Source organism: Electrona antarctica (genome assembly GCF_951216825.1).
Source record: "Electrona antarctica genome assembly, contig: scaffold_25, whole genome shotgun sequence".
Classification (NCBI taxonomy): Eukaryota; Metazoa; Chordata; class Actinopteri; order Myctophiformes; family Myctophidae; genus Electrona; species Electrona antarctica.
This window is the reverse complement of record NW_027637034.1, coordinates 2,013,369-2,036,122: the sequence shown is the minus strand read 5'-3', so window position 1 is coordinate 2,036,122 and position 22,754 is coordinate 2,013,369. Positions and strand designations below refer to the sequence as shown.

Below are 22,754 nucleotides of genomic sequence, written 5' to 3'. Positions count from 1 at the left end.
CCCCTATGTCAAGTAAGGGAAATCTAATGGTGTTAGTTTTAACTGTCTAGAAGACTTAGAAATGGGTCAAGTTGCTGTTTGAAAGTTTAAAAAATCATATTTTCTCGAATTTTAGTCAATTTTGCTCCAAAACTCCTTCTACCCCCACTAAACCAATGGCGCTGAATCAGAAGTGCCTTAATTGGCCCTTAGTTGGCTAATTATACAGTTCGATTTCGCCTCAGATTGTTCATCTCGACGAGCTCTATAACATATCCAAAGATGGGCTTCTAATATCATTTCCCCATGGAGATATAGCCCCTAGAAGGTTTACAAAATAGCCGATCTACAAGTCCTAGAAGAATTGCACTAGGACAGCCAGGATTTTGGCTACCCCCCCCCTAAATCAAGTGCACTGAGTTCGATGGATCTGACAAACCGGTCAAACTGGTTCTCAAGGTATTTTGAGGATGGACATTCAACATTTTAAAGTTCATAGAATGTCAGTTATTTAATCATGATGCATTTTCTTTGTTTAACAACATTTTAAAAATCAAATCCTCTCAAAGATAATTTAGACTAATTGTCAAGGCAAAATTGTGTTCATATTTATTTATATATTTAAAAATATGTGGGGGTCCCTGGGGGTCCCTAGGGGTCCCCGAACCTTGAGACCCCCAAAAACGCACCCAGGGGGGCGACACGATTCCAACGAACCCACCCCCGTCCAAAATGGTAGAGAAATGAGAGAGTTACCATGTGGGGGTCCCTGGGGGGTCCCTGGGGGTCCCTAGGGGTCCCCGAACCTTGAGACCCCCAAAAACTCCCCCAGGGGGGTGACACGATTCCAACGAACCCACCCCCGTCCAAAATGGTAGAGAAATGAGAGAGTTACCATGTGGGGGTCCCTGGGGGGTCCCTGGGGGTCCCTAGGGGTCCCCGAACCTTGAGACCCCCAAAAACGCACCCAGGGGGGCGACACGATTCCAACGAACCCACCCCCGTCCAAAATGGTAGAGAAATGAGAGAGTTACCATGTGGGGGTCCCTGGGGGGTCCCTGGGGGTCCCTAGGGGTCCCCGAACCTTGAGACCCCCAAAAACTCCCCCAGGGGGGTGACACGATTCCAACGAACCCACCCCCGTACAAAATGGTTGAGAAATGAAAGAGATACCCCGCGGACCCCCGCGGACCCCCACCTGGGCACGAGACAGGGGTCCCCGAACCTTGAGACCCCCGCCCTCCCTCTATACACACGCGTGTGTGTGCGGCGTGCGCGCGTGCGTGTGTGTGCATACCCCGCGGACCCCCGCGGACCCCCACCTGGGCACGAGACAGGGGTCCCCGAACCTTGAGACCCTCTGCCCTCCCTCTATACACACGCGTGTGTGTGCGGCGTGCGCGCGTGCGTGTGTGTGCATACCCCGTGGACCACCGCGGACCCCCACCTGGGCACGAGACAGGGGTCCCCGAACCTTGAGACCCCCTGCCCTCCCTCTATACACACGCGTGTGTGTGCGGCGTGCGCGCGTGCGTGTGTGTGCATACCCCGCGGACCACCGCGGACCCCCGCGGACCCCCACCTGGGCACGAGACAGGGGTCCCCGAACCTTGAGACCCCCTGCCCTCCCTCTATACACACGCGTGTGTGTGCGGCGTGCGCGCGTGCGTGTGTGTGCATAACCCGCGGACCCCCGCAGACCCCCGCGGACCCCCACCTGGGCACGAGACCACCGGGAGCGCGTCCGGGACGGCGGCCCGGTTCGAACGAGATTCCCCCCGTACGAAACGGCCCAGGGACGGCCGAGATACCCCGCGGACCCCCGCGGACCCCCACCTGGGCACGAGACCCCGGGAGCGCGTCCGGGACGGCGGCCCGGTTCGAACGAGATTCCCCCCGTACGAAACGGCCCAGGGACGGCCGAGATACCCCGCGGACCCCCGCGGACCCCCACCTGGGCACGAGACCCCCGGGAGCGCGTCCGGGACGGCGGACTGAAGGGAACAAGGGAACGCCCCTTTTCTGTTCCCGTTTATCTGTTTCCGTTTCCGCTTTTCTGTTTCCTTTCCTCTGGCAGATGCTCCCTGAAGCGGACTTCCCCCCGCCCCCCCCCCTTGCAGCACTTCCTGGTCCCCTGAGCGGACTCTGCAGTCAGACGCTTCTCGATATTCCTTGCGAAGAATAGCGGAAGCAAAGCGGAAGCTTGACAAGCTTCCGCGTGCGTAACATAAGTCCCGGAAAAGACGCGCTGTGATTGGCCAGTAGTCACTTGAGTGACAGCGAGAGACATGGAGGAGTCACATGAGTGACGTCAGTTCAGCACTTCTAAATAAGAAAGCTGCGGAGAACTGTTGCTTTGTGTTCACTCTTTAATGTTTCCTGTTAGTAATCTAATCCCCCCTGGCTCTGATGTTGTATTGTTAATAACTTTGTTGTTTGTGTTTGTTTGTTTGTCTTGTTTTGTATTGTAATGTATATTGTCATGACTGTTATAAAGATTTGTAAAAAAAAAAAAAAAAAAAGCCTTCAGCACTGCACTTCCGCCTTCATTGCGATACACGTCGCTCCAATGAACTGCAGCGGCAAATGAGGCATCTATTTATTAATATCTATGCTGTTGCCTTAATGCCTTTCGCCCCCTGGTGGTGGAGGTGTGTAACTGTCAGATAGATAGTGTTATGACCTGGCTCTTGGGCCATAACAAAGGAGGAAGACACACAGCTGTTTAAAAGTGCACAAACCAATATTTATTTACAATATAATAAACGTATGCATCAAACAATACTAAAGTATTAAGTGGCTTGTGTTAATCAGTAGATCAGTAGTGTAAGTGAGTGGATGTTTGGTAAATGTAGTGTAGGGTGTTGAATGGTGCAAACAAATGCTGCTGCTCTCATGGAAGGAGAAAGAGAGAGACCTGGCTCCCGAGAGAAGACAGACTATGCACACACTGCACACAAAACGAGGTAGAGACTGAGCTACACTTCCTAACCGTCTGTCCACTGTACCAAGACATCAGAGACATGTACTTCCCTGCACGGATTACAATCACCCAAGGAGAGTTTGAAAACCACCAAATGTTTAGGCCTATAACATGTTTAAAACGTTGAAATACTGCTGTTAACTTTCAAAAGTATAAAACGTCTCGGATGTATAGGCTAACTATCTCTGACAGAAAATGCACAATCTTTTATAGTCTCACAAGATAGTATTACTCAAAGTGTTAATATAACACAGCTCTGTTTACATGTTTATTGTATTGTTTTGTTCCACTTTTGCTTTGGCAATGTAAACGTTTGTGTTTATGTTTTCTCATGCCAATAAAGCTCCTATTAATTTAATTGAGTTAGGCCGGCCAACTCCCAGCCTTTTATAGAGCGTCGCAGTCCCACCCCCTACCATGGACCAGGAAATTATTCTCCGTTCATTTTCCTCATAGGCCCAATCCCAATTGCCTCCCTCAAGCCCTGAGCCCTGAACCCTCATTGACTTTAGTGACGTCAGCTGTAAGTGCTTGAGAGGCTGCAAGGGCTCCAAATTGCAGGAGGGGCGAACTCCAAGCGCAACCGGTTTGCTTACGGTTTGCCATCTACAGCTTGACTGATTCCATGTGAATGCAGCATTAGCCAGGGTCAGAGGTCAAAAGTCAGAACACGAAAGTTGTTCGACATGAGGAGACGCATATGTCTATCCAAGTTTTATTGTTGACAGTCAAACGGAGCTATACCTGTTCAAATTTTGCATTTTTGATTGAGTGCTATAGCGCCACCCTTTGGCCAATGGCCGTGGGCTTTGCGTTCTCACCGTTTAGCATACCCCTCTACCATATTGCCAAGTTTCACGAAAACCGACAGAAATGCAATTTTGTTTTTAAGGGGCCAGGCACTTCGGGCGCAGCCCCTTCAAAAACAGACAACTACAATAAGGGACCATAGGCCATTTAGCTTGGCCCCTTAATAACTTGTGAAAATTAATTTCTAATCCTTTCTTAGATAGGTGACGATTTGGCAAATTTTGAATATTGTATATTTTCTCTAACATTTATTTATTTTTAATTACATTTGACGCAGTGATGGTCTCATAATATAATTTTTTCTCGTTTTTAGTTTTTCTTTTGGAGGTTACAAAAATACCAGATACTCTGTATAGACTGTGTTAGCAGAGCTGCCATTACAGCGATAAGGAAGAGTCTAGATAGCCTGGAGCTAGTCGGAATAAACAAACATAACGGAGGAAAAGAATGAGGACTCAGCACTTACATTCAGCTCGTGACCATAATAACTCGAGCATCTTTATTAGCAGCGTCATTATATACACATTGGGTAACAGGCATTTCCGGTACTTCCGGTGTGGCACTTCAGAATAAGGGTTTATCCTTTACATATATACAGACAATAAAGATCACATCTTAACAGACTGTCATCATGGGAATGTGTCGCTGAACTAAGTGGTGTTGATAGAAAGAGTGAGACGACAGCATGTCATGATGGATCAATCCACATCTTTAATGTCAACCCTCCGGCCTGCCAGCCAGGAGAAGACCCCCAAAACACTTCTCACAGTGAACAGGAGTATAAATGTGGTCACTTCATGTCGTACTGTATTCTAGGTCCACTGGTGACCGTTAAGAAAAGGCAGGCACGTGCATAGGCTTCAGCCCCTGCCCCTTTACCCGTCTGTAAAAAAACTGCCCTCTCCAGTCCATGAAAGTAGCATTTCCTATGGTGAAAGAAATGCAAAATGTGGCCGTTTTAAAGACGTTTTGGCCAATCTGCTCAGTTCAAAGCTTGTTCAATGTGTGACTTATATAAATACCATGACAAAATGGTTGTGCATCTGTTCCCAACGAGGCAGCCTGCTCATATCTCACCTTTGGAGGAGAGCTGGCTTGCAGAGCATGGCTTAAAATTCAGGCTGATCGGCTGTGGGACCAATAGGGCTATACTATAGGCTACTGTATATTGATCACAACATGAACGCCAGACATGCATGCCTCGGTAACTCCAAATGTCCCGTGAATCATTTAATATTTCATGACAACATATCATCACAAGAACGCATCAGTGGACTTACCATCTGACAAAGAAATTATAGCTGTGTCGTGTGTCCAGATTTGATCCATTTCCCCAGTCATTCAGACATAAGACAGTGATATGATATTAATCAAATAGACAGATTCAAAGATGTATTTTTTATAGGCCTGTCAGTCGATTAAAATATTTAATCGTGATTAATCGCATGATTGCCCATAGTTAATCGCCGATTAATCGCATATTTTGTATCCGTTCTAAATATACCTTAAATCAGTGGTTCAAGATTTTTCATATCAAGGTCCATTATTTATTCTGCATTTGAGCCACGGACCACCATTTGATGACATTTAGCCTTCCAGACCCAAACTAAAGAACTGTATTGATGTTGGTACCATTACGAGAGATAACAGGCTGTATGTTGATCAAAATAACATGTTTTCTAAGTTCTCTAATTGTGTAGACTTCTTGTAAATTAACTTTAAGTAATGCATTTGTTTAACAATTATTCAACTCTTGAGAGTTAAAGATCTATAAGGGTTCATTTGGTTACCAACCCTCCATCATTTAGCTGTGGGCCACCTGGAATCCCCTCAGGGACCACTGGTGGTCTTTTCAAGTTTTAAATACTCAACATGGGAGAATGCTTGCCACACTGAGTGTGGGAATGGTAGAGAGAGAGTGTGGGGGGGGGGGGGGGGGGGGGGGATAAGAGAGAGGCGGGGCTATTGGAATCTGCCAGCCTGCATTCAGATGCATGCGTCTCTCAACCGTTCTGTCAAACTTCACTGTGCGTTAATCGCGCGTTAATTAAATTAACGCCGTTAAAAGGACGTTGAGTTAACGCACGATTAATGCGTTAACTTTGACAGCCTTAATTTTTTACCTCTGTGTAGCACCCAGTCAAGACCTGGCCCACAACAGCCCTGCCAATCAGGCTCAGCCCTGTTGGCACGACAGGTTGTGTGTCGGTCTGGCGAGTGGGAGACCGGGGTTCAATCCCCGCTGCATGAGAAACACTACATCTGCAAAGGTGAGTGAGTGAGCAATTGTTTAATAAAAATCAGACCAGTCTGAAGTGAGTGGTGCTGTACTGTACTGTACTGTACTGTACTGTACTGTACTGTACTGTACTGTACTGTACTGTACTGTACAAGCCCTCCTCCCTGGCCTGGTGTGTGTCTGTGTGTTAGGCTGTGCAACAGTGACACTTGGTGGTAAACAAATGCTATAATGCTATGTGCGTGCTCCGACAGGGATACAGGGACACCGGGACAGACCCAAGTCACACACGTAGCTGTCTATAGGAGTGGTTGCACCACTCAAAAATGGCTTGTATAATATTCTTGCAAAGTTGTATTAGCCTTTAGTCTTGAGGTTGAATTTAAATAAATTAACTTATTTCTCATTATACGTGAGAAAAAGGATATTCTACAGATTGCTACTATATTAACCAGTGGATCCCTAATAATAATAATAATAATGGATGAAATTAAAATAAGATAAAATACCTTGAGTATAGTACAGGTTAAAGAATAAAATAAAAATGAAAAAAAAATAGCAGTTGTAGGCAGTGTGCAGAATATGAAAGAACCTTCATTCCAATGGACCCAACATAGTTCATATTTAGTCACAAGCTCTTGTGTGGCTCTTGTACATTTACCATTGGTTCAATATTTATAAAACACAGACACATAAAAGCACTTTCGCTTTCCAAATCCTGCAAAATAAAAGAGAAAGAAAGAAAATACTGAACAAACAAATCTACAAGCTCACAATGTGCAGCAAAATCATCACACTTGGTTTATGAATCTACAAGCTGACAATGAATATTTGTCACCATCCGAGTTGGCTTTTCCGAGGCTTAAAAGGTCTTTAAATAAATGTCTATGGGGAAATTAATGGGAAATTCTCTTCTGGTGCCCTCTTCGTTTTGAAAGGGGGGGACTGTGACGCTCTATTGTCAGATTATGTGATTCCACTGCTTCAGTATCTATCTGTCATTGTCATCCTGGAATAGAATGAATGATCATTCAATTGTCTGTGTGTTATATCATGTGTCAACTCAAATGGGTTCATGGGGGAAATGTGCATTTATTACTATTACAACTAACCACTTCTTCCCTGTAGGATTCCTCCTCATTATCCTCAGATGTGCATTTTGACCCAAGCATTTGCCACTAACAGGAACTAACTAAAGGGTTTCTCCCCTCTATGAGTCCTCATTCGTCTATGGGCTTTCCCCTTGTATGAGTCCTCATGTGAATTTTTTGAGTAAAACTCTGAGCAAAGCCTTTACCACACACGTTACAAGTAAAGGGCTTTTCCCCTGTATGAGTCCTCATGTGTGATTTTAGATGACAACTCCTAGCAAAGCTTTTACCACACACGTTACAAGTAAAGGGCTTTTCCCCTGTATGAGTCCTCATGTGTGTTTTTAGATCACTACTTCGTGTACAGCCTTTACCACACACGTTACAAGTAAATGGCTTTTCCCCTGTATGAGTCATCATGTGTGTTTTTAGATTACCCATCTTAAGACAGCCTTTACCACACACGTTACAAGTAAAGGGCTTTTCCCCTGTATGAGTCCTCATGTGTGTTTTTAGATCACTACTTTGTGTACAGCCTTTACCACACACGTTACAAGTAAATGGCTTTTCCCCTGTATGAGTCCTCATGTGTGTTTTTAGATTACCGATGTGAAGACAGCCTTTACCACACACGTTACAAGTAAAGGGCTTTTCCCCTGTATGAGTCATCATGTGTGTTTTTAGATTACAACTTTGTGTAAAGCCTTTACCACACACGTTACAAGTAAATGGCTTTTCCCCTGTATGAGTCCTCATGTGTGTTTTTAGATTACCGATGTTAAGACAGCCTTTACCACACACGTTACAAGTAAAGGGCTTTTCCCCTGTATGAGTCCTCATGTGTGTTTTTAGATCACTACTTTGTGTACAGCCTTTACCACACACGTTACAAGTAAATGGCTTTTCCCCTGTATGAATCCTCATGTGTGTTTTTAGATCACCACTCTGAATAAAGCCTTTACCACAAACTGTACAAGTGAAGGGCTTTTCCCCTGTATGAGTCATTGTGTGCATCGTCAGACTTGCCTTACGATTAAAACATTTGCCACAGTCTGTACAACTAAAGTGTTTCTTCCCTGTGTGGCTCCTCATGGAGTGAGTTTGTTTTGAAGATTGCAGGTCCTTGGACAGCTTGCTGCTCAACGACAATCTTTGTCCTTCCACATGTTGTTTCTTGTGTGATTTCAGTGTGTTTAAAGTTGACTGACCTTCACTGGTCTCCTGCCACTCATCACTGTCTTCAGTGTCAGATTCAGAACAGTGTGAAGAGAGGAGCTGGTCGTCACTAGTTGGTTGTGATGTTCCACAGTCCTCTACATCAGCTTGTGTTTTCATGTGTTCGGTTGAGGTGCCGGCTACAGGCTCTGTCTCTCTGTTTTCATCATCATGATCATCTTCACTTTTCACTGCTAGTAATGTCAACGTTGACCCATCAGCCTCCATTCGTCTTTGAAGTAGCTCCTCTTTAATCTGTGGTGGTTGTGGTTCCTCCTGGACCAGACTGGAGCTCCTCTCCGGTTGTTCAGTGAAAACCTCCTCTTTACACACAGGGAGGTGCGGGACGACTAGAAAAAAGACACAAAGAGAGAACAAGAACATTTACTTACTTGTCCAAGTAAAGATTTTAGAAGACATCTTTTGTTTGTATTGATTATAATGTTGAATTTAAATAGTTACAAATAAGTAATACGTGTTCAACAGAAGGTTATGACAAAATGACACTACAAGAAAAAAATAAAAGAAAACTGAAACAATTGACACAAACTCAAACTGGTTGTTGGAAGTTTCAACAAACATGTTCCAATAATACAATGATTTTTGAGTGTGTCATACATATAGTGTGTAGTGGTGACTACAGGTCTCAATCTTGAATTGATGCATGATTTGTATGAATGCAATAATATCAAAAAATTACAATTTCTAAAAAAAAAAAAAAAAAAAAAAAAAAACATTTTACTAGGACTCCCACCCGTGGGTCCTGGGACCCACTGCAGACCTAACAACATCACTGTGGTACATTCTGTTTCCTAGACAGGCTCTCTACCCATTCAGCGATGTCTGTCCCCCTCTAAGGCAGGGGTACTCCACGTTTTTGGCCAGGGACCCCCGGAAATGCTTTGGCAATGTCTCGGGACCCCCGCCCCGCCCCCTCCCGACCCCCAATATAAATTGACTGCTACAATAACCTTAAAAATAGAGACAATACACCATAAATACATACTGAAACCAGATATAATCATTAGGGAGGTGTATGCATGCACTATGTGTACCATGTAAACTCTTCATTTCCATTTTCCAGCCATTCAGTTGCAAAAAAAAGATTATTATTTTTTTAATAATTTGGGGACCCCCCAAAATAATTTGGCGACCCCCCGAGGGGTCCCGGCCCACAGGTTGAGAACCCCTGCTCTAAGGAAGGACAATATCATTCACTAGAACCAGGGATGGGTGTTTTCTGTGTATCTACGATGGTTAAAATGGAGTTTGAAGTTACAATGGGCTTGTCTGATAAAAATAAATATAGTAGACGATAACATTACCCACAAATATTTTGAAAGTGAAATATCCCTTTATGTAAGTAAGTAAACAAAACAGCACATACCTATACGGTACAACTTTACTACAGGTTGCATCTTCGCATCAAACAGTCCACGTCTCTGGTCCACCTCTGGCTGTTCCTCTGACACCGTTGAATGTCTTTTGGAGGCCATCTCTCTAGATACTGTAGACCTCTCCCTGTGGTGCTCTGTGGAAATCACCAGTAAAAACAACTTGTACTTATCATTCAATAAGGGTTTACTGAACAACCAGGAGTAGTCTGGTGACCACCGGAGAGACGGGTGAAAGCCGGAATGTAGACGGCACCCGGGAGCAGTATGGGTTGGCGCCCCAGCCTGTGTCTTCCGTGAGGAGGAAGCCCAACACACCCATGGTGAGGCCTTTAGGAGGGCCATTCAAGCTGCAAGCAGAGTCTGCAGCACCACCGTTGCCCAGGTGGAGCCTGCAGAACCATTGTGGCTAAAGAATCCACCACTCCTGAATGAAGTGTCTGGTGCTGATTGATGATTAGAACCTTCCTGGACAGATCACTTAACCCTTTGAGTGGACCAGTACCATGTCTCGTGCTTAAAATCTTAAAAGTCTCACGCACAAATATCTTAATAGCTAAACATGATTATGGGTTCAAACTTGTTGTGCTATAGTACACTAGTACACAAGTGCACAAGCGGAAACATGCTGTGTGTCTGTGTCTTTTAGGGGACCATGAGTTACCAAACTATATTTTTATTTTACAGTCCTTACAGTTTCTGAATAACCCTTTAGTCTTGTTAGAATAATACTAATAAAAACATCATTGTGTTTTACCTGAGAGAGTATTGCACCACATCTTCCTACATAGTAATGTCAAAGTTGACTCACCAGTCTCCTCTTCCTGTTCCTCTTTAATCTGTGGATGTTGTTGTTCCTCCTGGACCAGACTGGATCTCCTCTCCTCATATTCAGATGAAACCTCTTTACACACAGACAGGAGGAGGGGAGAAACGGTAGCATCAGCATAGCAACTCAAAGTGCTTTTGTCAACTCAAAGACTATTCTCCTATTCGTTTTGTCAGCATCGTTTAAAAAATGAGTGTCTCGAGTCTCTTCACAATGCCTCGCAGAGCAGGGTGTTGAGTAGAGATGTATCCGTCATTGTTGGCGCCGATGCCCGACATCGGACATTATTTCACCGATGTGGCCGAAGTTTTTTTTTAATCATCATTAATGTAATCTACCCCCAACCACCCCTTTTCCCCCTCACTGTATATTTCCCTTTTACCTCCTTTATGATGAATTCCTGTTGTGTTCTTTGGAAAAATAGAAGTGTATATTTGTACGTCTCTAAATGTTTTGATGAATTGAACAAGATGGACCCTCTTGTAAACAAGTGTAATGCAGGTCGTCCACTCACAGTTAACAGTTTTTGTATTGAGTTGTGCTTGAAATGTACTGTAATTCTGCAAACTGTTTTTTTAAAAGCCACTGCGCGTGCCCTGCCTGTGACTCTGACCATTTATGTGACTCTCACCATTTATGCCAAATATCTTAATAGCTAAACATGATTATGGGTTCAAACTTGTTGTGCTATACTTATGTAGCGGCACACGCGGAAACAACATGCTGTGTGTCTGTCTGTCTTTTAGGGGACCATGAGTTACCAAACTATATTTTTATCGTTACAGTTGCTGAATAACCCTTTAGTCTTGTTAGAATAATACTAATAAAAACATCATTGTGTTTTACCTGAGAGAGTATTGCACCACATCTTCCTACATAGTAATGTCAAAGTTGACTCACCAGTCTCCTCTTCCTGTTCCTCTTTAATCTGTGGATGTTGTTGTTCCTCCTGGACCAGACTGGATCTCCTCTCCTCATATTCAGATGAAACCTCTTTACACACAGACAGAAGGAGGAGAGAGAAGGTAGCATCAGCAGAGGAACTCAAAGTGCTTTTGTCAACTCAAAGATGACATTTATTCTCCTATTTGTTTTGTCAGGATAACCATCGTTTAAAAAATAAGTGTCTTTTCACAACACCTGGCAGAGCAAGGCGTTGTGAGTAGAGCCGATGTATCCGTAATTTTTGGCACCGATGCCCGACATCGGACATTATTTCACTGATGTGGCCGAAGTTTTTTTTATCATCATTAATGTAACCTACACTTGTTTATTAGAATGTAATACGCCCTTATGAAACGAGCTCTTTTGGTTTGATATAAAGTTCTTGCAGCTGCAGAGAATGGATTTAAAAGGCACTGTGTGCACCGTGCCTGTGACTCTGGAGCCTAGGCTGCAGCAGAAAACCCTGCCCTGCGAGTGACTGTCATACATGGAAGTCCAGCTGTCATTCCGGACCCCTCGCCCTGAGAAAATGTAGTCCGTGTGCAGCCCGGGAAAATATATGAGAGATGTTTGAAAAGATCAGATATTTGAATAAACAAGCGTTTTCTGCCTGAACTTTTACATGGATGTGAAACTAGAGTACAATATCTCACTCCACTTCTTTGGAATTATGTATTGGGTGAGTACAAACAGAGCGTGGAGCACATTTATGCCACCCATGTCTCCTTGCTCACTGGGAGCGGAGGCATCCGATCTATGGCTGTCTTTACAGGAATATATGTAATTTATGTATGATCACAGACATTCTAGGGCTAGTATAACTACTGGTAAATGTAGTTCAGTTCAGCTAGCTTAATGCTACTTGTAGCTAAGTTGGATTGTTCAGAGTCTACTAACCTGCAGTGTGTAGATCGATGTCCATATCAAAATCAATGTCCAGCCGTTTGTTTTGTGTCTCCAGCAGAGTTTCTAGTGTCTCCATCTCTCTCTGGAAGAGGTTGACCATGAACTCTCCCACCGCGCTGAGGCGCTCCAACACAAACACTCTGACGCTAAGCTCCACACTACAAACATCAGCAGCGCCACGCTGCTGTTTGTCCACAACAAACAATATCTCCTCTCCCACCGATGCTAGCTGTTCATTTATCTTCAGCCGTACAGACTCCATTTGACGCTTTTCACCTCCTTTAGGAGACATTTCCACCAAGCTTTCTGTTCCTACTGTAATATAGAATGTGTAATAAAGGCAGAAATATCAACAATTCCCGAGAGGCACGACAACATGTTTGTTCAACCACATTACCGTGGAAAACAACTGGCGTGGCCACGGGCACTGTTTTCTGGCAAATTTAAGCTAGCAAATATAAGACTTCCGGGGGACGATCTCTTCAAAATAAGAGTACCCTCTAGAGTATTGAAAAAAAGATAAATTTGCACATCAAAACGATTAATTAAGCATTTAAATGATGCTATAGGACACACATTATGTTTCTGTGTAAAGATAAGTAATTAAAAAGTTATCTAAATGGATAAATGCTATTCACTGGAGAGCATGGACTTTATAAAGTGGACGCTGGACAAAAATCCCTGCTATGTTTCGACTAGTGTGACATACGCACGCGTCCGGGGAGACCTCCTCTACAACACCACACTGTCCGCTAAGCAGCAGAGGTGTAAAACAAAAATTGGCACCAGGTCACAGGTCAAAAAACTTCAAAAAACTTCCCATTTCCAGACTACAGTGGACTAAAGTGGACGCTGGACAAAAATCCCTGCTATGTTTCGACTAGTGTGACATGCACACGCGTCCGGGGAGACCTTCTCTACAACACCACACCGTCCGCTAAGCAGCAGAGGTGTAAAACAAAAATTGGCACCAGGTCAGATGTAAAAAAACTTCCCATTTCCAGACTACAGTGGACTAAAGTGGACACTGGACAAAAACTCTGCTATGTTTCGACTAGTGTGACATATGCACGCGTCCGGGGAGACCTCCTCTACAACACCACACCGTCCGCTAAGCAGCAGAGGTGTAAAACAAAAATTGGCATGCCATACAGCGAGGTGAAAGGTCAAAAAGTGGACTAAAATACAATTATTCTGAAAGCAACCGGATGTCTTAAATTTGCTAGCTCTCAAACAGGAACTTCTAGATTTGCCAACAAGACGGAGCCGTGGCCACGTGATTGATTGATTGATTGATTGAATAATTTATTAACAGTTTGCAGAATTACAGTACATTTCAAGCACAAACTCAATACAAAGGCTGTTAACTGTGAGTGGACGACCCAATTAAGCATTACACTTGTTTCCAATAGGGTCCACCATGTTCAAATCATCAAAACATTTAGAGACGTACAAATAGACACTTCTATAGACAGAACAGGAATTCATCATAAAGGAGGTAAAAAGGGAAAAGAAATATATACAGTGAGGGGAAAAAGGGGGGGGCGGGGGGGGGGGGGGGATTCAGATTTTACGGGGGCCAGTTTCGAATTGCAGCCATCCGTAGGTGCCCTTTGAGAGCGGTTTTGAAGGAGTCAAGGGATTCACATGTCTTAATGACAGTTGGTAGGGCGTTCCACATTTTGGTGGCATAGGAGCGAAAATAATTTAGTCCCTTGTTTGTGCCGAATCTGGGTTGTACATGGTTCGTTGCACTCCCTCTGGTGTTGTGGGTGTGGACTTCGTTAACATTAAGGAAGTATCTAGACAGGTACATGGGTATCTTGGTGGTGTATCGAATCTTGTGGACCAGACCCATTGCAAGATGCTGTACTCTGTCGTCGACCCTAAGCCATTCCAGCCTGTCGAAGTGGGCAGGGGTGAGGTGGGTTCGGGGGGCTAGATCAAGTAGGAGCCTGACCAGTTTGTTTTGGGAAGTCTGGAGCCTGGTTTTAAGGGCCTTTGAGGTGCTGTGGTACCAGGAGGTGCATGCATAGTCAAAAAAACCCTGTACAAGGGCTCCTGTTAAGGTCTTCAAGGTGTTTTTGTTGACCAGTGAGGAGATCCTGTAGAGGAATCTTGTTCTATGGTTGACTTTTTTGATTACGTTGGTGGCCATTTTATCACCGGAAAGATTAGCCTCCAGGATGGAACCTAGGTAGGTAATTTCATCTTTACGTGTGATAACATTGTCACCCACTCTAACCAAGAAGCCATTTGCCTTGCTGAGATTACTAATAGAGCCAAAGAGAATGGATTCAGTTTTTCCCAGGTGTAAAGATAGTTTGTTATCAGCGAGCCAGGTGCAGATTCTACCGAGTTCAGAGCTGAGGGCATTTTCAACCTGCAGTTTGTCCCTGTCCGAGACCAGCAGTGCTGAGTCATCTGCGAACAGGAACAAGTTGCAGTCACAAGCTGAAGTCATGTCGTTTACATATATTAGGAACAGTAGAGGCCCTAGTATGCTTCCTTGTGGAACGCCACAGCTCACTGGGAGGGGGGGGGACAGTGTTCCGTTCACTTCCACCATCTGTTCTCTCCCCTCCAGGTAGGATTGCATCCAGCTCACTGATGTGCTATCGAAACCAATTGCTTTTAGCTTGTTAACCAGTATGGAGTGGTTCACGGTGTCAAAAGCCTTTTGGAGGTCCAGCATGACCATGCCGCAGTATTTGCCAGCGTCCACCTCTTGTTTGATGTGGTCGCTCAAATAGAGAAGGCATGTGTCAGTGGAGTGGGATGTTCTGAAGCCAGATTGGAACTCGTACAATAATTTATTAGTGGCAAGATACTTTTCAACCTGTTCATAGACTATTCTTTCCATCACTTTCGAGATGGAACTAAGAATAGAAATAGGGCGGTAGTTGCCGGGGTCTAATTTACTCCCTTTCTTGTGCAAGGGGGTTACTTTGGCCAGTTTGAAATCTTGGGGGACCTGTCCCTGTTTGATGGAGAGGTTTACTATGTGGGTGATGATTGGAGCTATAGAGATGGCTGAGTCTCTGAGAAATTTGGAGGGAATGTTGTCATGGCCTGTGGCCTTGTGGGGTTGGATGGCACTCAGTTTCTTAATTACCTCATCAGTTGTTACCATAACTAGTTTAAAATCGTCTTTACAAACACCTAGGTTTCTGTAGAAGGTTGTAATGTGCTCTACACCAAAGAGCCCAGAGTGGGAGGGCAGTTTGTTAACCAGAGTTGTTGCTATGTTTGTAAAGAAGATATTCAAGTAGTTGGCCACATCAAGGTTGTCAGTGATGAGAGTGTTGTCCGATTTGATGTTTATGTTTGAAAATCTGGTTTTTAGTTTCTGACCATAGCTTAGTTGATTGTTTAGTAGCTTCCAGAGCTCATGAGGATTTTTTTTGTTTTCCTGAGCTTTATCATTAATGAAGTTACTTTTAGCTGATTTGGTCATGGCAGTTACATTGTTTCGTAGCTTGATTCGTTGGGTATTTAGGTTGTTCAAACGAGCTTGGCGAACACTGTCGAAGCGCTTGGCTAGCTTTGACTTGCATTTTAGAAATTCAGAGAATTTTTTGTCTCTGGCTTTCATTGCAGCCAGTATGTCCGAATTCATCCATGGTTCCGAGCGGGTTTTGCCCCTGGTGGTTCTCAAAGGAGCCATGTTGTTCAGTACTGATGTAAATTTGGTTTTGAAGCCAAGCCAAGCTTCTTCGACAAGTGTGCTTTTAAGCTCATCGGACCAATCCAGACTCTCCAATACTTGGTTAAAAACCTCACTAGAGTAGGTTTTGAGGTCCCTTGATATGACTGTTTTGTGGCAGCCGGTCTTAAGTTTTTGTATTTTGCGGGTACAGAATATCATAAAATGATCACTAAGCCCACATACAATAACCCCTTTCTTGGAGATTCTGGATTTGTCCGAGGACAGAATGAGATCAATGACAGTTTGAGTAGAATCACACACTCTAGTGGGTTGGGTAATTAGCTGACTGACACTATGTAGATCACAGAACTTACTGAATGACTTAAACACAGGTGCTTCCTTACGTTGCATGTCTGTATTGTAGTCGCCAATCAGGATTTTCTCTACACATTCCTCCTCAGCTAAGCACCCCTCAAGTATATCATAGAACCCATGTTGGTCAGGCGGTCTGTAGACGGTGCCCACTAATACCGATTTAGCCTTTTTGAAAATTAATTCAACCCACACAGTTTCAATTTCATCATGCTGTAAGTCAGTACGAGTAACATATTCAGTGTCTTTGTGAATATACATACACACGCCACCACCATGCCTGTTTCTGTCATTTCTGATCAAAGAATAGTTCTCTATTTCAACTTCTGGGTCTTTGGTTGACTCATCAAGTTTAGTTTCAGAGAAGCTAATGATGTTCGCCTTACCGCATTTAAACATAATATGTTTAAAATCAGGCATATTATGCCTGATTTCAGCCATTTTGGGTCCAAGGCTGTTGACGTTCAGGTGAAAGATATGAAGTCCGTTGGCTCTGACTATGGTGCTTATTTCCTCCGTGGTGAAGTAGGGGAGCGGAGGGCCATTGTTGATGTCTGTAGAAGCCGTGGGTTGCCGTGGGGGGAGGGTGGGGGGTGCGTGGGGGTCGTCGTGGGGTGGCGGGAGTGGGGGATGGGGTCCCTCGTCCAGGTTTGTTGAGGGCTCTGGTGGGGTGTCGACTGGAGAAATAGCAGGTAAAGTATCACGGTGTGGCCGGTTGGGTCCGTCTCCAGCCGCGTTGTCCCCCGTGGTTGGATGTGGAGACTCTTCACGCCTGTAGATGGTGGTGTTGTCCGTGTCTTGTGCCTCGACTGCCGCCGATGTTAGATCACTCCTCCGCATCCTGCTGTTGCTTGGGACGCGCTCGGCTCTTGTGAATATAGTATCCACAACCGGGACGTCAGCGTGTATATTCAGCATGGGTGTGCAGGTTGGCTGGTGGTGAGGAAGGATGCCAGCGGTGTTGTTGTTGTTGGTCGTCGCCTGGCTGGTCGACATTGGTGTTGCTGTGTCGACGGTGATTCCTTTGTTCTTCACCGTTACTTGTCCACTCCGGAGCAGTCTTGCCATTTGTCGCGTGTTCACGGGGCCAGGGTTACTTTCGATGTCGCCAGACAGTAACAAAATAATGAGAAAGAAAGATCTCTTCCCTTTGCTAATCTGGAGCTTGTTTCTTCGGGCTAGTAGGGACTGAATAGCTCCTAAGCCGTATCCAGGCCGCTTTCCATTGTTCACGTTGATTTCGTCACTGACCAGGTAAAAGTCGCTGTGGGAATCAGGTTGAAAATCCCCTTTGACGGTTTTGTTTTTCTCCATTTCACCTCGATGTAATCCCCTTGGTATATTAAGATAGGAATCCGTACACCATAGGAGGAGAAAGAGAAAATGTGGAAAAAACCGTGACTTTGAGTCAGACGCGCAGGAGCGAGAGAAAACACGTCTTGCCATGGTGAGAGCGGAAGATGCAAACAAGTACTTCCGACCGGGTCAAAGTTTTCACGCACGCGCAATAAAGAATCCAGGCACTGTTGCCTTAATGCCTTTCGCCCCCTGGTGGTGGAGGTGTGTAACTGTCAGATAGATAGATAGATAGATAGATAGATAGATAGATAGATAGATAGATAGATATTAGATAGATAGATAGATAGATAGATAGATAGATAGATAGATAGATAGATAGATAGTGTTATGACCTGGCTCTTGGGCCATAACAAAGGAGGAAGACACAAAGCTGTTTAAAAGTGCACAAACCAATATTTATTTACAATATAATAAACGTATGCATCAAACAATACTAAAGTATTAAGTGGCTTGTGTTAATCAGTAGATCAGTAGTGTAAGTGAGTGGATGTGTGGTAAATGTAATGTAGGGTGTTGAATGGTGCAAACAAATGCTGCTGCTCTCATGGAAGGAGAGAGAGAGAGACCTGTTGCAAGTATGTGTAGGACAGATAGTCAGGAGAGATATACTGTGCTCAGTGCCTTTTATTCTCTTAAAGCCGGTAGTGGACATAACAGCATTGCTACAACAACAACAGCTTCATGTGACTCAGCCGGATATAACTACAGAGGCAGTAACATCCGGGGACCACAGGGTGGGGCCGTAGCCTAGCTAGAGCACCCTGTAACATCTCCCTTCCTTTAGTAAAGTAACAATATCTTGCATATATGCATCTCAGTAAAACATAACACAATAACAGCACAGTAACAAAATAATAACTTTTCTCTACAATCATACGTCCTTTTCCTTTTTTTTTTTTTTTTTTCAGTGTTCTTGTTTTGTCCCTCTGTACACAGTCCCTGTGTGAGTGACTGACTGTGCGTGTGTGCATGCACATATGTGTGTGTGCGTGTGTGTGTGTGTGTGTGTGTGTGTGTGTGTGTGTGTGTGTGTGTGTGTGTGTGTGTGTGTGTGTGTGTGTGTGTGTGTGTGAGAGTCCCAGTCCTCGTGACCTAAAGGTCAAGTCTATCTGGAGGCCTAATCAGCCTCCCACTCCGAGAGAAGGCCCGGCCCTGTGACTCACCGCATGGTGCGTTCTCAGTCTGCGGGGAAGAAGGCGACAGCCTCGGGGCTGATGGCCTTGGAGACTTCGCGGGGCTGCTGACGATCTCTCCGGCGCTTCCCCCGCTCGCAGGCTGCTCCGGGGCCACTTCCGGACGAACTGACGGCTGGAGCGCGACCCCCTCCGCTGGTCGGAGATCGATCCTGTTGCGCCGGTACGTGGTCCCCTCCACGTCGACCAGATAGGATCGGAGCCCCAGCTGCTGCAGACACACTCCTCTCCTCCATCTGCCCGTCCTGTCTCCCGGGAGCGGCTTCATCCGCACAGGCTGGCCAACGTTCAGCTCCGGCAGGTCCCTGGCGGATCTGTCATAAGACAGCTTTGCTGCTTGATGTTTCACTCTTAGCTTGTCAGTAATCCCTGTGACGACCTGAGGTGTCAGTAGCTGGTCGGCCACAGGGAGAAAGGTTCTCAGTCTTCGCGACATAAGCCGCTGTGCTGGGCTGCTATTCATACCCTCAGTGGGCGTGCTCCTCCAGTGCAAAATGGCCTTCCAGGGGTCCTCCTTGGCACGGTCTGCCCTTCTGCAGAGGCTCTTTACAATCTTTACAGCCGACTCCGCCTTGCCATTGGCCTTCGGGTGTCTCGGTGAGGACATGACATGCTCGAAACCCCACTCCCTCGAAAACGCCCGGAACTCTCCACCGGCAAACTGACCGCCACCATCAGAAATGGCCCTGTCAGGGACACCGTAGCGGGCAAACTGCGCCTTGCACCGGCGGATGGTGGTGTCCGCAGACAGGTCAGGGAGCAGGTCAAACTCCCAAAAGTCAGAATAGTGGTCGACGATGAGCAGGACTGCGCCGCATAACTATACAGGTCCATGCTCACCAGCTGCCATGGACGTGTGGGGAGCGGGTGTGACATCATAGTCTCTTTCTGCTGCTCGTGTGCATATTCATTGCACACAGAACACTGCTGCACAAAGTCTTTGACCTCTGCTTGCATTCCTGGCCAGTACAGAGTGTCGCGGGCCTGTCTGTAGCATGCCTCGGCCCCGACATGGTTGTAGTGAATCCGTCGTAGCATTTCAGGATGCATAGACCTGGGGATGATGATGCGCTGGCTCCTGAAGAGCACGCCATCTTGCGCACTTATCTCATCCCTAATGCCCCAGTAGTCCCTGACGGCCAAAGGGGTCTCCTCCTTGTGTTCTGGCCATCCCTCCAGCACGACTGACTTGAGTGTTTGGAGACACACATCCTCCTCAGTGTGTTTTCGAATCTGTGCCAGGCGTTGGCTGCTGACGTTCAGATAGTCCGCCTGCTGAATGGCCACCGTGTCGCTCTGCTCCTGCTGCATGCTGCAGACCATTTCGCGTCGGTACAGCGTGTCAGTTCTCCGTGGTGGGGTGGTGGCCCTGCTGAGCGTGTCACTTATGTACATCTCAGGGCCCGGCTTGTATACCACCACAAGGCAGTAGTTCTGAAACGTGAGGAGCATGCTCTGTAGGCGCTTCGGCGCACTGAGGAGAGGCTTACTGAAGATTGAGACCAGCGGGCGGTGGTCGGTCTCTGCAGTCACATCGCCCCTCCCATACAGGTAGTAGTGGAAGCGTTGGCAGGCGAATACGATGCTCAGGCATTCTTTTTCAATCTGCGCGTAGTTTTGCTCTGTTTGTGTCAACGCCCGGGAGGCGAACGCGACAGGCTGCCCCTCCTGAAACAGGCAACATCCCAGACCTGCTTGACTGGAGTCACTCTGAATAGTGACCGGCTTGTTGACATCATAGTATCTGAGGACTGGTACCGCCGTGACCAGTGCCTTGATCTCCTTCATGGCGGTGTCATGCTTCGGCAGCCAGTGCCATGGCACGTCTTTGTCCAGCAGTCTCCTCAGTGGTTCACATACCTCCGACAAGCGAGGCATGAATCTGGACAGATAATTCACAAACCCGACATACCGCTGGACCCCTTTTGCATCTGCGGGATTCGGCATGTCCAGAACTGCTCTGACCTTGTCAGGGTCAGCCTTGAGGCCCTCAGCCGACAGTATGTGGCCGTGGAAGCGGACCTCCTTCACTCGAAACTGCAGCTTTTTCAGGCCCAGCCTCACATCGGTCCATCAGAGCGATGAGGTTTGTGTCATGGTCATCATTGGCCTCATCCTCTCTGTCCCCACAGCCGACTTTGAGGATATCATCGGCGATGGGCTCAATACCCTTCAGGCCAGCCAGCAGTTCATGTTGCTTCCTTTGGTACAGCTCCGGAGCAACTGACACACCGAAAGGGAGTTTCAGCCAACGTTTTCTGCCCCACGGAGTCCAGAATGTCGTCATCAGGCTGCTCTCCTCATCCAAGCGGCACTGCAGAAACGCATCACGCGCGTCCACCAGGGTAAATATACGCGCCTTCGGTAGCTTATACAGCACGTCATCCAAGGTGGGCATAATGTAATGGGACCGTCTCAGAGCTCGGTTGAGAGGCTTCGGGTCGATGCAGAGTCTCAATTTGTCTGGCTTCTTTATTATGACTAAGTTGCTGATCCAGTCTGTGGGTTGAGTAACTGTCGTTAAGTGCCCATCCTCTTCATAACGATCGAGCTGTGCTTTAACAGCCGCCTTGAGAGCCACTGGAACGTTCCTAGGAGCACACTGCACCGGCGCCACAGTGCTGTCCAGCTCAAAGTGAATGACACCGGGCAGAGACTCAACAGGGCTGTTGAACACGTCGTGGTAGGTGTTGACAAGACGCTCCTTGGTCAGGTCTCCCTTCCTGCAGTGCTCCACCTTGTTCAACTCCTCGGGAATGGTGAAGCGTATCAGACCAAGTCTCTCACATGTCTCTCCCGAAAGTAAGGGCTTCTGGCCGGTATGCACAATCTCAAAGTCCAGCCTGTGTGTCTTGCCCCTGCTGTACACACCCAACGAGCTCATCCACTCACTGTTGTAGAGTTTCAATCTGGTGAGACTCTTCTGAAGAGGCGTACGAGGCGCCAGCCTCATCTTATCCTTGATGCTCATCACATTGTAAGTGGCTCCAGAGTCGAGCTGGCACCTCTGGGCCCCTCTTTGCAGTGGCAGGTTGACAAACCACTTTTTTCCTTGAGTGTTTACAGCGCCCACGCTCTCCGCCGCGTACACATCTCTCTCATCCTGGTCGCTGCCGTCCCGTTCCTCAGGCCATGGGCCATCCACAGTGTTCAACTGGCGTGCCTGCTGGCCCTTTTTCATGCATACCTTCGCAAAATGATTGGCAGTGCCACATGAGCGGCATGATTTGCCAAATGCAGGGCACTGGTCTCGCCCCCGTTTGTGCCGTGTGCCACAGTACTTGCAGTCACCTGCGCCTCTCATGCTCTGATGCTGTGCAGATGTGTTGGTGGGCTGTTGGTGGGCTGTCCTCCGGTCGTACCGCTGTTATTGCGTGGCATTATTGCTGTCGCCCGGCCCGGAGCTGCCCAGCGACATGGCTTTTAGCTTGCTATCCATGACCTCGGATGCACGGCAGATCCTGATGGCATTGTCCAATTTAAGGTCTTTCTCTCTCAGTAAGCGACGTCTTGCACCCTCGTCAGCTATGCCGAGAACAAGTTTGTCCCTTATGAGTTCATCCCTAATAGCTCCATATTCACAAGAGGCAGCCTTTTCTCTCAGCCTGGTAACAAAAGAGTCGAAAAGCTCTCCATCCTCTTGTTTAAGTTGGCCAAACACATACCTCTCGAAAATCACGTTGCTGGCGGGCTTGAAGTATGTCTCCAGTGCGTCCAGTATAGCATCGACATCTTTCTGCTGATCCGCCGTGAGTCCCAGGTTGTGCGTGTAGACATGGCGGCAGTCGTT

At 46.4% G+C, this 22,754-nt stretch overlaps 1 protein-coding gene across 1 annotated transcript in view; it reads right to left on the bottom strand.

The window, feature by feature from the left end:
- Positions 1-22,754, bottom strand: part of LOC306919443 (uncharacterized protein) — a 461,602-nt gene that overhangs the window by 10,442 nt on the left and 428,406 nt on the right. The gene's annotated exons all lie outside the window — the stretch shown is intronic.